The following is a 13,463-nucleotide window of genomic DNA, read 5'->3' on the forward strand; positions in this document are numbered from 1 at the left end:
AAACAAGAAACTTGAATCCTAGGAGAGCGTCCATGCTGTCACCAAGGCTGCTTTAGTCGGTTGGAGAGAAGTTGGCTGGGGACTGAAGTATTGAATCGTGACGCAATTTGTGTGTTCCATCATCATTTCGAGGGTGTGGGGTTACAACAACCTGTCAGTGACGTATTGGAAACTACCAACTTGAGTCCCCAGAGAACGTCCATCACGTGACAGTAACCACGTTAGCTGCTTGCAGAGAGGATGGCTGGAGACAGAAGTACTGAATCGCGACGCAATTTGTGTGTTCCATCGTCAATACGAGGGTGCGGGGGTTACAACAACCTGTCAGTGACGTATGGGAATCTACCAACTTGGGGCCCCAGTCAACGTCCATCACGTGACAGTAGCCACGTTAGTTGCTTGGAGAGAAGTTGGCTGGAGACTGAAGTATTGAAACGCGACGCAATTTGTGTGTTCCATCGTCAATGCGAGGGTGCGGGGGTTACAGCAACCTGTCAGTGACGTATGGGAAACTACCAACTTGAGTCTCCAGAGAACGTCCATCACGGGACAGTAGCCACGTTAGCTGCTTGGAGAGAAGATGGCTGGAGACTGAAGTATTGAATCGCGACGCATTTTGTGTGTTCCATCATCAATACGAGGGGTTTGAGGCTTACAATCAACTGACGGTGGCTATCGGAAACAAGCAACTTGAATCCTAGGAGGGCGTCGTCCTGTCACCAAGGCTGCCTTAGTCGCTTCGAGAGAAGTTGGCTAAAGACTGAAGTATTGAATCGCGACGCAATTTGTGTGTTCCATCGTCAATACGAAGGTGCGGGGGTTACAACAACTTGTCAGTGACGTATGGGAAAATACCAACTTGAGTCTCCAGAGAACGTCCATCACGTGATAGTAGCCACGTTAGTTGCTTGCAGAAAGTTTGGCTGGAGACTGAAGTATTGAATCGCGACGCAATTTGTGTGTTCCATCGTCAATACGAGGGTGCGGGGGTTACAACGACTTGTCAGTGACGTAGGCGAAACTACCAACTTGAGTCCCCAGAGATCGTCCATCACGTGACAGTAGCCACGTTAGTTGCTTGGAGAGAAGATGGCTGGAGCCTGAAGTATCGAATCGCGACGCAATATGTGTGTTCCATCGTCAATGCGACGGTGCGGGGGTTACAACAACCTGTCAGTAACGTATGGGAAACTACCAACTTGAGTCCCAAGAGAACGGCCATTACGTGACAGTAGCCACGTTAGCTGCTTGGAGAGAAGATGGCTGGAGACTGATGTAGTGAATCGCGACGGAATTTGTGTGTTCCATCATCAATACGAGGGGTTTGAGGCTTACAATCCACTGCCAGTGGCTATCGGAAACAAGCAGCTTGAATCCTACGAGAGCGTCCATCCTCTCACCAAGGCTGCTTTAGTCGCTTGGAGAGAAGTTGGCTGGAGACTGAGGTATTAAATCGCGACGCAATTTTTTGTGTTCCATCATCAATACGAGGGGTTTGAGGCTTACAATCCACTGACAGTGGCTATCGGAAACAAGCAACTTGAATCCTAGGAGAATGTCCATCCTGTCACCAAGGCTGCTTTAGTCGCTTGGAGAGAAGTTGGCTGGAGACTGAAGTATTGAATCGCGACGCAATTTCTGTGTTCCATCATCAATACGAGGGTGCGGGGATTACAACAACCTGTCAGTGACGTATGGGAGAGTACCAACTTGAGTCCCCAGAGTACGTCCATCACGTGACAGTAGCCACGTTAGATGCTTGGAGAGAAGATGGTTGGAGACTGAAGTATTGAATCGCGACGCAATTTGTGTGTTCCATCATCAATACGAGGGGTTTGAGGCTTACAATCCACTGACAGTGGCTATCGGAAACAAGCAACTTGAATCCTAGGAGAACGTCCATCCTGTCACCAAGGCTGCTTTAGTCGCTTGGAGAGAATTCGGCTGGAGACTGAAGTATTGAATCGCGACGCAATTTGTGTGTTATATCCTCAATACGAGGGTGCGGGGATTACAACAACCTGTCAGTGACATGTTGGAAACTACCAACTTGAGTCCCCAGAGCGTCCATCACGTGACAGTAGCCACGTTAGCTGCTTCGAGAGAAGACCGCTGGAGACTGAAGTATTGAATCGCGACGCAATTTGTGTGTTCCATCGTCAATACGAGGGTGCGGGGGTTACAACAACCTGTCAGTGACGTATGGGAAACTACCAACTTGAGTCCCCAGAGAACGTCCATCACGTGACAGTAGCCACGTTAGCTGCTTGGAGAGAAGATGGCTGGAGACTGAAGTATTCAATCGCGACGCAATTTGTGTGCTCCATCGTCAATTGGAGGGTGCGGGGGTTACAACAACCTGTCAGTGATGTATGGGAAACTACCAACTCGAGTCCCCAGAGAACGTCCATCACGTGACAGTAGCCACGTTAGCTGCTTGGAGAGAAGATGGCTGGACACTGAAGTATTGAATCGCGACGCAATTTGTGTGTTCCATCATCAATACGAGCTGTTTGGGGCTTACAATCCACTGACAGTGGCTTTCGGAAACAAGCAACGTGAATCCTAGGACAGCGTCTATCCTGTCACCAAGGCTACTTTAGTCGCTTGGAGAGAAGATGGCTGGAGACTGAAGTATTGAATCGTGACGCAAATTGTGTGTTCCATCGTCAGTACGAGGGTGCGGGGGTTACAACAACCTGTCAGTTATGTATGGCAAACTACCAACTTGAGTCCCCAGAGAACGTCCATCACGTGACAGTAGCCACGTTAGTTGCTTGGAGAGAAGATTGCTGGAGACTGAAGTATTGAATCGCAACGCAATTTGTGTGTTCCATCGTCAATACGAGGGTGCGGGGGTTACAACGACCTCTCAGTGACGTATGGGAAACTACCAAATTGAGTCCCGAGAGAACGTCCATCACGTGACAGTAGCCACGTTAGCTGCTTGGAGAGAAGATGGCTGGAGACTGATGTATTGAATCGCGAAGCAATTTGTGTGTTCCATCATCAACACGAGGGGTTTGAGGCTTACAATCCACTGACAGTGTCTATTGGAAACAAGCAACTTGAATCCTCGGAGAGCGTCCATCCTGTCACCAAGGCTGCTTTAGTCGCTTGGAGTGAAGTTGGCTGGAGACTGAAGTATTGAATCGCGACGCAATTTGTGTGTTCCATCGTCAATACGAGGGTGCGGGGGTTACAACAACCTGTCAGTGATGTATGGGAAACTACCAACTTGAGACCCCAGAGAACGTCCATTACGTGACAGTAGCCACGTTAGTTGCTTGGAGAGAAGTTGGCTGGAGATTGAAGTATTGAATAGCGACGCAATTTGTGTGTTCCATCGTCAATACGAGGGTGTGGGGGTTACAACAAATTGTCAATCACGTATGGGAAAGTACCAACTTGGGTCCCCAGAGAACGTCGATCACGTGACAGTAGCCACGTTAGTTGCTTGGAGAGAAGATGGCTGGAGACTGAAGTATTGAATCGCGACGCAATTTGTGTGTTCCATCATCAATACGAGGGGTTTGACGCTTACAATCCACTGCCAGTGGCTATCGGAAACAAGCAACTTGAATCCAAGGAGAGCGTCCATCCTCTCACCAAGGCTGCCTTAGTCGCTTGGAGAGAAGTTGGCTGGAGACTGAAGTAATGAATCGCGATGCAATTTGTGTGTTCCATCGTCAATGCGAGGGTCCGGGGGTTACAACAACCTGTCAGTGACGTATGGGAAACTACCAACTTGAGTCCCCAGAGAACGTCCATCACGTGACAGTAGCCACGTTAGCTGCTTGGAGAGAACATGGCTGGAGACTGAAGTATTGAATCGCGACGCAATTTGTGTCTTCTATCGTCAATACGAGGGTGCGGGGGTTACAACAACCAGTCAGTGACGTATGGGAATCTACCTACTTGAGTCCCCAGAGAACGTCCATCACGTGACAGTAGCCACGTTAGCTGCTTGGAGAGAAGATGGCTGGAGACTGAAGTATTGAATCGCGACGCAATTTGTGTGTTCCATCATCAATACGAGGGGTTTGAGGTTTACAATCCACTGACAGTGGCTATCGGAAACAAGCAACTTGAATCCTAGGAGAGCGTCCATCCTGTCACCAATTCTGCTTTAGTCGCTTGGAGTGAAGTTGGTTGGAGACTGAATTATTGAATCTCGACGCAATTTGTGTGTTCCATCGTCAATACGAGGGTGCGGGGGTTACAACAACCTGTCAGTGACGTATGGGACACTACCAAACTGAGACCCCAGAGAACGCCCATCACGTGACAGTAGCCACGTTAGTTGCTTGGAGAAAAGTTGGCTGGAGACTGAAGTATTGAATCGCGACGCAAGTTGTGTGTTCCATCGTCAATACGAGGGTGCGGGGGTTACAACAACTTGTCAGTCACGTATGGGAAAGTACCAACTTGAGTCCCCAGAGAACGTCCATCATATGATAGTAGCCACGTTAGTTGCTGGGAGAGAAGATGTCTGGAGACTGAAGTATTGAATCGTGACGCAATTTGTGTGTTCCATCGTCAATACCAGGGTGCGGGGGTTACAACAACTTCTCAGTGATTTATGGGAAACTACCAACTTGAGGCCCCAGAGAACGTCCATCACGTGACAGTAGCCACGTTAGTTGCTTGGAGAGAACATGGCTGGAGACTGAAGTATTGAATCGCGACGCCATTTGTGTGTTCCATCGTCAATGCGAGGGTGCGGGGGTTACAACAACCCGTCAGTGATGAATTGGAAACTACCAACTTGAGTCCCCAGAGAACGTCCATCACGTGACAGTAGCCACGTTAGTTGCTTGGAGAGAAGTTGGCTGGAGACTGAAGTATTGAATCGCGACGCAATTTGTGTGTTCCATCGTCAATGCGAGGGTGCGGGGGTTACAACAACCTGTCAGTGACGTATGGGAATCTACCAACTTGAGTCCCCAGAGAACGTCCATCACGTGACAGTAGCCACGTTAGTTGCTTGGAGAGAAGATGGCTGGAGACTGAAGTATTGAATCGCGATGCAATTTGTGTGTTCCATCATCAATACGAGGGGTTTGAGGCTTACAATCCACTGACAGTGGCTATCGGAAACAAGCAACTTGAATCCTAGGAGAGCGTCCATCCTGTCACCAAGGCTGCTTTAGTCGCTTGGAGTGAAGTTGGTTGGAGACTGAATTATTTAATCGCGACGCAATTTGTGTGTTCCATCGTCAATACGAGGGTGCGGGGGTTACAACAACCTGTCAGTGACATATGGGAATCTACCAACTTGAGTCCCCAGAGAACGTCCATCACGTGACAGTAGCCACGTTAGCTGCTTGGAGAGAAGATGGCTGGAGACTGAAGTATTGAATCGCGACGCAATTTGTGTGTTCTATCATCAATACGAGGTTTTTGAGGCTTACAATCCACTGACAGTGGCTATCGGAAACAAGCAACTTGAATCCTAGGAGAGCGTCCATCCTGTCACCAAGGCTGCTTTAGTCGCTTGGAGAGAAGTTGGCTGGAGACTGAAGTATTGAATCGCGTCGCAATTTGTGTGTTCCATCGTGAATATGAGGGTGTTGGGGTCACAACAACCTGTCAGTGGTGAATTTGAAACTACCAACTTGAGGACCCAGAGAACGTCCATCACGTGAGAGTAGCCACGTTAGTTGCTGGGAGAGAAGATGGCTGGAGACTGAAGTATTGAATCGCGACGCAATTTGTGTGTTCCATCGTCAATGCGAGAGTGCGGGGGTTACAACAACCTGTCAGTGACGTATGGGAATCTACCAACTTGAGTCCCCAGAGGACGTCCATCACGTGACAGTAGCCATGTTAGCTGCTTGGAGAGAAGATGGCTGGAGACTGAAGTATTGAATCGCGACGCAATTTGTGTGTTCCATCATCAATACGAGGGGTTTGAGGTTTACAATCCACTGACAGTGGCTATCGGAAACAAGCAACTTGAATCCTAGGAGAGCGTCCATCCTGTCACCAATTCTGCTTTAGTCGCTTGGAGTGAAGTTGGTTGGAGACTGAATTATTGAATCTCGACGCAATTTGTGTGTTCCATCGTCAATACGAGGGTGCGGGGGTTACAACAACCTGTCAGTGACGTATGGGACACTACCAAACTGAGACCCAAGAGAACGCCCATCACGTGACAGTAGCCACGTTAGTTGCTTGGAGAAAAGTTTGCTGGAGACTGAAGTATTGAATCGCGACGCAATTTGTGTGTTCCATCGTCAATACGAGGGTGCGGGGGTTACAACAACTTGTCACTCACGTATGGGAAAGTACCAACTTGAGTCCCCAGAGAACGTCCATCATATGATAGTAGCCACGTTAGTTGCTGGGAGAGAAGTTGGCTGGAGACTGAAGTATTGAATCGTGACGCAATTTGTGTGTTCCATCGTCAATACCAGGGTGCGGGGGTTACAACAACTTCTCAGTGATTTATGGGAAACTACCAACTTGAGGCCCCAGAGAACGTCCATCACGTGACAGTAGCCACGTTAGTTGCTTGGAGAGAAGTTGGCTGGAGACTGAAGTATTGAATCGCGACGCAATTTGTGTGTTCCATCGTCAATGCGAGGGTGCGGGGGTTACAACAACCCGTCAGTGATGAATTGGAAACTACCAACTTGAGTCCCCAGAGAACGTCCATCACGTGACAGTAGCCACGTTAGTTGCTTGGAGAGAAGTTGGCTGGAGACTGAAGTATTGAATCGCGACGCAATTTGTGTGTTCCATCGTCAATGCGAGGGTGCGGGGGTTACAACAACCTGTCAGTGACGTATGGGAATCTACCAACTTGAGTCCCCAGAGAACGTCCATCACGTGACAGTAGCCACGTTAGTTGCTTGGAGAGAAGATGGCTGGAGACTGAAGTATTGAATCGCGATGCAATTTGTGTGTTCCATCATCAATACGAGGGGTTTGAGGCTTACAATCCACTGACAGTGGCTATCGGAATCAAGCAACTTGAATCCTAGGAGAGCGTCCATCCTGTCACCAAGGCTGCTTTAGTCGCTTGGAGTGAAGTTGGTTGGAGACTGAATTATTAAATCGCGACGCAATTTGTGTGTTCCATCGTCAATACGAGGGTGCGGGGGTTACAACAACCTGTCAGTGACGTATGGTAAACTACCAACTTGAGACCCCAGAGAACGTCCATCACGTGACAGTAGCCACGTTAGTTGCTTGGAGAGAAGATGGCTGGAGACTGAAGTATTGAATCGCGACGCAATTTGTGTGTTCCATCGTGAATATGAAGGTGTTGGGGTTACAACAACCTATCAGTGATGAATGGGAAACTACCAACTTGAGGCCCCAGAGAACGTCCATCACGTGACAGTAGCCACGATAGTTGCTTGGAGAGAAGATGGCTGGATACTGAAGTATTTAATCCCGACGCAATTTGTGTGTTCCATCGTCAATGCGAGGGTGCGGGGTTTACAACAACCTGTCAGTGATGTATTGGAGACTACCAACTTGAGTCCCCAGAGAACGTCCATCACGTGACAGTAGCCACGTTACTTGCTTGGAGAGAAGTTGGCTGGAGACTGAAGTATTGAATCGCGACGCAATTTGTGTGTTCCATCGTCAATACGAGGGTGCGGGTGTTACAACAACCTGTCAGTGACATATGGGAATCTACCAACTTGAGTCCCCAGAGAACGTCCATCACGTGACAGTAGCCACGTTAGCTGCTTGGAGAGAAGATGGCTGGAGACTGAAGTATTGAATCGCGACGCAATTTGTGTGTTCTATCATCAATACGAGGTTTTTGAGGCTTACAATCCACTGACAGTGGCTATCGGAAACAAGCAACTTGAATCCTAGGAGAGCGTCCATCCTGTCACCAAGGCTGCTTTAGTCGCTTGGAGAGAAGTTGGCTGGAGACTGAAGTATTGAATCGCGTCGCAATTTGTGTGTTCCATCGTGAATATGAGGGTGTTGGGGTCACAACAACCTGTCAGTGATGAATTTGAAACTACCAACTTGAGGACCCAGAGAACGTCCATCACGTGAGAGTAGCCACGTTAGTTGCTGGGAGAGAAGATGGCTGGAGACTGAAGTATTGAATCGCGACGCAATTTGTGTGTTCCATCGTCAATGCGAGGGTGCGGGGGTTACAACAACCTGTCAGTGACGTATGGGAATCTACCAACTTGAGTCCCCAGAGAACGTCCATCACGTGACAGTAGCCACGTTAGCTGCTTGGAGAGAAGATGGCTGGAGACTGAAGTATTGAATCGCGACCCAATTTGTGTGTTCCGTCATCAATACGAGGGGTTTGAGGCTTAAAAACCTACTGACAGTGGCTATCGGAAACAAGCAACTAGAATCCTAGGAGAGCGTCCATCCTGTCACCAAGGCTGCTTTAGTCGCTTGGAGTGAAGTTGGTTGGAGACTGAATTATTGAATCGCGACGCATTTTGTGTGCTCCATCGTCAATACGAGGGTGCGGGGGTTACAACAACCTTTCAGTGACGTATGGGAAACTCTAAACTTGAGACCCCAGGGAACGTCCATCACGTGACAGTAGCCACGTTAGTTGCTTGGAGAGAAGTTGGCTGGAGACTGAAGTATTGATCCGCGAAGCAATTTGTGTGTTCCATCGTCAATACGAGGGTGCGGGGGTTACAACAACTTGTCAGTCATGTATGGGAAAGTACCAACTTGAGTCCCCAGAGAACGTCCATCACGTGAGAGTAGTCACGTTAGTTGCTGGGAGAGAAGATGGCTGGAGACTGAAGTATTGAATCGCGACGCAATTTGTGTGTTCCATCGTCAATGCGAGGGAGCGGGGGTTACAACAACCTGTCAGTGACGTATGGGAAACTACCAACTTGAGTCCCCAGAGAACGTCCATCACGTGACAGTAGCCACGTTAGCTCCTTCGAGAGAAGATGGCTGGAGACTGAAGTATTGAATCGCGACGCAATTTGTGTGTTCCATCATCAATACGAGGGGTTTGAGGCTTACAATCCACTGACAGTGGCTGTCATAAACAAGCAACTTGAATCCTAGGAGAGCGTCCATCTTCTCACCAAGGCTGCTTTAGTCGCTTGGCGAGAAGTTGGCTGGAGACTGAAGTATTGAATCGCGACGCAATTTGTGTGTTCCATCGTCAATGCGAGGGTGCGGGGGTTACAACAACCTGTCAGTGACGTATGGGAAACTACCAACTTGAGTCCCCAGAGAACGTCCATCACGTGACAGTAGCCACGTTAGCTCCTTCGAGAGAAGATGGCTGGAGACTGAAGTATTGAATCGCGACGCAATTTGTGTGTTCCATCATCAATACGAGGGGTGTGAGGCTTACAATCCACTGACAGTGGCTGTCGTAAACAAGCAACTTGAAGCCTAGGAGAGCGTCCATCCTCTCACCAAGGCTGCTTTAGTCGCTTGGCGAGAAGTTGGCTGGAGACTGAAGTATTGAATCGCGACGCAATTTGTGTGTCCCATCGTCAATGCGAGGGTGCGGGGGTTACAACAACCTGTCAGTGATGTATGGGAAACTACCAACTTGAGGCCCCAGAGAACGGCCATCGCGTGACAGTAGCCACGATAGTTGCTTGGAGAGAAGATGGCTGGATACTGAAATATTTAATCGCGACGCAATCTGTGTGTTCCATTGTTAATGCGAGGGTGCGGGGGTTACAACAACCTGTCAGTGATGTATTGGAAACTACCAAATTGAGTCACCAGAGAACGTCCATCTCGTGACAGTAGCCACGTTAGTTGCTTGGAGAGAAGTTGGCTGGAGACTGAAGTATTGAATCCTGACGCAATTTGTGTGTTCCATCGTCAATACCAGGGTGCGGGCGTTACAACATCTTCTCAGTGACGTATGGGGAACTACCAACTTGAGTCCCCAGGGAACGTCCATCACGTGACAGTAGCCACGTTAGTTGCTTGGAGAGAAGATGGCTGGAGACTGAAGTATTGAATCGCAACGCAATTTGTGTGTTCCATCGTCAATACGAGGGTGCGGGGGTTACAACAACCTGTCAGTGCCGTATGGGAAACTACCAAATTGAGTCCCCAGAGAACGTCCATCACGTGACAGTAGCCACGTTAGCTGCTTGGAGAGAAGATGGCTGGAGACTGAAGTATTGAATCGCGACGCAATTTGTGTGTTCCATCATCAATACGAGGGGTTTGATGCTTACAATCCACTGCCAGTAGCTATCGGAAACAAGCAACTTGAATTCAAGGAGAGCGTCCATCCTCTCACCAAGGCTGCCTTAATCGCTTGGAGAGAAGTTGGCTGGAGACTGAAGTATTGAATCGCGACGCAATTTGTGTGTTCCATCGTCAATGCGAGGGTCCGGGGGTTACAACAACCTGTCAGTGACGTATGGGAAACTACCAACTTGAGTCCCCAGAGAACGTCCATCACGTGACAGTAGCCACGTTAGCTGCTTGGAGAGAAGATGGCTGGAGACTGAAGTATTGAATCGCGACGCAATTTGTGTGTTCCATCATCAATACGAGGTGTTTGAGGCTTACAATCCACTGACAGTGGCTATCGGAAACAAGCAACTTGACTCCTAGGAGAGCGTACATCCTGTCACCAAGGCTGCTTTAGTCGCTTGGAGAGAAGTTGGCTGAAGACTGAAGTATTGAATCGCTACGCAATATGTGTGGTCCATCGTCAATACCAGGGTGCGGGGGTTACAACAACCTTTCAGTGATGTATGGGAAACTACCAACTTGAGGCTCCAGAGAACGTCCATCACGTGACAGTAGCCACGTTAGTTGCTTGGAGAGAAGATTGCTGGAGACTGAAGTATTGAATCGCGACGCAATTTGTGTGTTCCATCGTCAATGCGAGGGTGCGGGGGTTACAACAACCTGTCAGTGATGTATTGGAAACTACCAACTGGAGTCCCCAGAGAACGTCCATCACGTGACAGTAGCCACGTCAGTTGCTTGGAGAGAAGATGGCTGGAGACTGAAGTATTGAATCGCGACGCAATTTGTGTGTTCCATCGTCAATGCGAGGGTGCGGGGGTTACAACAACCTGTCAGTGACGTATGGGAAACTACCAACTTGAGTCCCCAGAGAACGTCCATCACGTGACAGTAGCCACGTTAGCTCCTTCGAGAGAAGATGGCTGGAGACTGAAGTATTGAATCGCGACGCAATTTGTGTGTTCCATCATCAATACGAGGGGTTTGAGGCTTACAATCCACTGACAGTGGCTGTCGTAAACAAGCAACTTGAAGCCTAGGAGAGCGTCCATCCTCTCACCAAGGCTGCTTTAGTCGCTTGGCGAGAAGTTGGCTGGAGACTGAAGTATTGAATCGCGACGCAATTTGTGTGTTCCATCGTCAATGCGAGGGTGCGGGGGTTACAACAACCTGTCAGTGACGTATGGGAAACTACCAACTTGAGTCCCCAGAGAACGACCATCACGTGACAGTAGCCGAGTTAGCTGCTTGGAGAGAAGTTGGCTGGAGACTGAAGTATTGAACCGCGACGCAATTTGTGTGTTCCATCGTCAATACGAGGGGTTTGAGGAATACAATCCACTGCCAGTGGCCATCGGAAACCAGCAACTTGAATCCTAGGAGAGCGTCCATCCTGTCACCAAGGCTGCTTTAGTCGCTTGGAGAGAAGTTGGCTGGAGACTGAAGTATTGAATCGCGACGCAATTTGTGTGTTCCATCGTCAATACGATGGTGCGGGGGTTACAACAACTTGTCAGTCACGTATGGGAAAGTACCAACTTGAGTCCCCAGAGAACGTCCATCACGTGACAGTAGCCACGTTAGTTGCTGGGAGAGAAGATGGCTGGAGACTGAAGTATTGAATCGCGACGCAATTTCTGTGTTCCATCATCAATACGAGGGGTTTGAGGCTTACAATCCACTGTTAGTGGCTATCGGAAACAAGCAACTTGAATCCTAGGAGAGCGTCCATCCTGTCACCAAGGTTGCTTTAGTCGCTTGGAGAGACGTTGGCTGGAGACTGAAGTATTGAATCGCGACGCAATTAGTGTGTTCCATCGTCAATACGAGGGTGCGAGGGTTACAACAACCTGTCAGTGGTGTATGGGAAACCACCAACTTGAGTCCCCAGGGAACGTCCATCACGTGACAGTAGCCACGTTAGGTGCTTGAGGAGAAGATGGCTGGAGACTAAAGTAATGAATCGCGACGCAATTTGTGTGTTCCATCATCAATACGAGGGGTTTGAGGCTTACAATCCACTGACAGTGGCTATCGGAACAAGCAACTTGAATCCTAGGAGAGCGTCCATCCTGTCACCAAGGCTGCTTTAGTCGCTTGGAGAGAAGTTGGCTGGAGACCGAGGTTTGAATCATGACGCAGTTTGTGTGTTCCATCGTCAATACGAGGGTGCGGGGGTTACAACAACCTGTCAGTGACGTATGGGACACTACAAGCTTTAGTCCCCAGAGAACGTCCATCACGTGACAGTAGCCACGTTAGCTGCTTGGAGAGAAGATGGCTGGAGTAGGAAGTATTGAATCGCGACGCAATTTGTGTGTTCCATCATCAATACGAGGGTTTGAGGCTTACAATCCACTGACGGTGGCTATCGGAAACAAGCAACTTGAATCCTAGGAGAGCGCCCATCCTGCCTCCAAGGCTGCTTTAGTCGCTTGGAGAGAAGTTGGCTGGAGACTGAAGTATTGAATCGCGACGAAATTTGTGTGTTCCATCATCAATACGAGGTGGTGGAGGCTTACAATCCAGTGACAGTGGCTATCGGAAACAAGCAACTTGAATCCTAGGAGAGCGTCCATCCTGTCACCAAGGCTGCTTTAGTCGCTTGGAGAGAAGTTGGCTGCAGACTGTAGTATTGAATCGCGACGCAATTTGTGTGTTCCATCGTCAATACGAGGGTGCGGGGGTTACAACAACTTGTCAGTGATGTATGGGAAACTACCAACTTGAGGCCCCAGAGAACGTCCATCACATGACAGTAGCCACGTTAGTTGCTTGGAGAGAAGATGGCTGGAGACTGAAGTATTGAACCGCGACGCAATTTGTGTGTTCCATCGTCAGTGCGAGGGTGCAGGGGTTACAACAACCTGTCAGTGATGTATTGGAAACTACCAACTTGAGTCCCCAGAGAACGTCCATCGCGTGACAGTAGCCACGTTAATTGCTTGGAGAGAAGATGGCTGGAGACTGAAGTATTGAATCGCGACGCAATTTGTGTGTTGTATCGTCAATGCGAGGGTGCGGGGGTTACAACAACCTGTCAGTGACGTATGGGAAACTACAAACTTGAGTCCCCAGAGAACGTCCATCACGTGACAGTAGCCACGTTAGCTGCTTGGAGAGAAGATTGCTGGAGACTGAAGTATTGAATCGCGACGTAATTTGTGTGTTCCATCATCAATACGAGGGGTTTGAGGCTTGCAATCCACTGACAGTGGCTATCGGAAACAAGCAACTTGAATCCTAGGAGAGCGTCCATCCTG

The sequence above is a fragment of the Schistocerca serialis genome, chromosome 10 (assembly GCF_023864345.2).
Source record: "Schistocerca serialis cubense isolate TAMUIC-IGC-003099 chromosome 10, iqSchSeri2.2, whole genome shotgun sequence".
Classification (NCBI taxonomy): Eukaryota; Metazoa; Arthropoda; class Insecta; order Orthoptera; family Acrididae; genus Schistocerca; species Schistocerca serialis.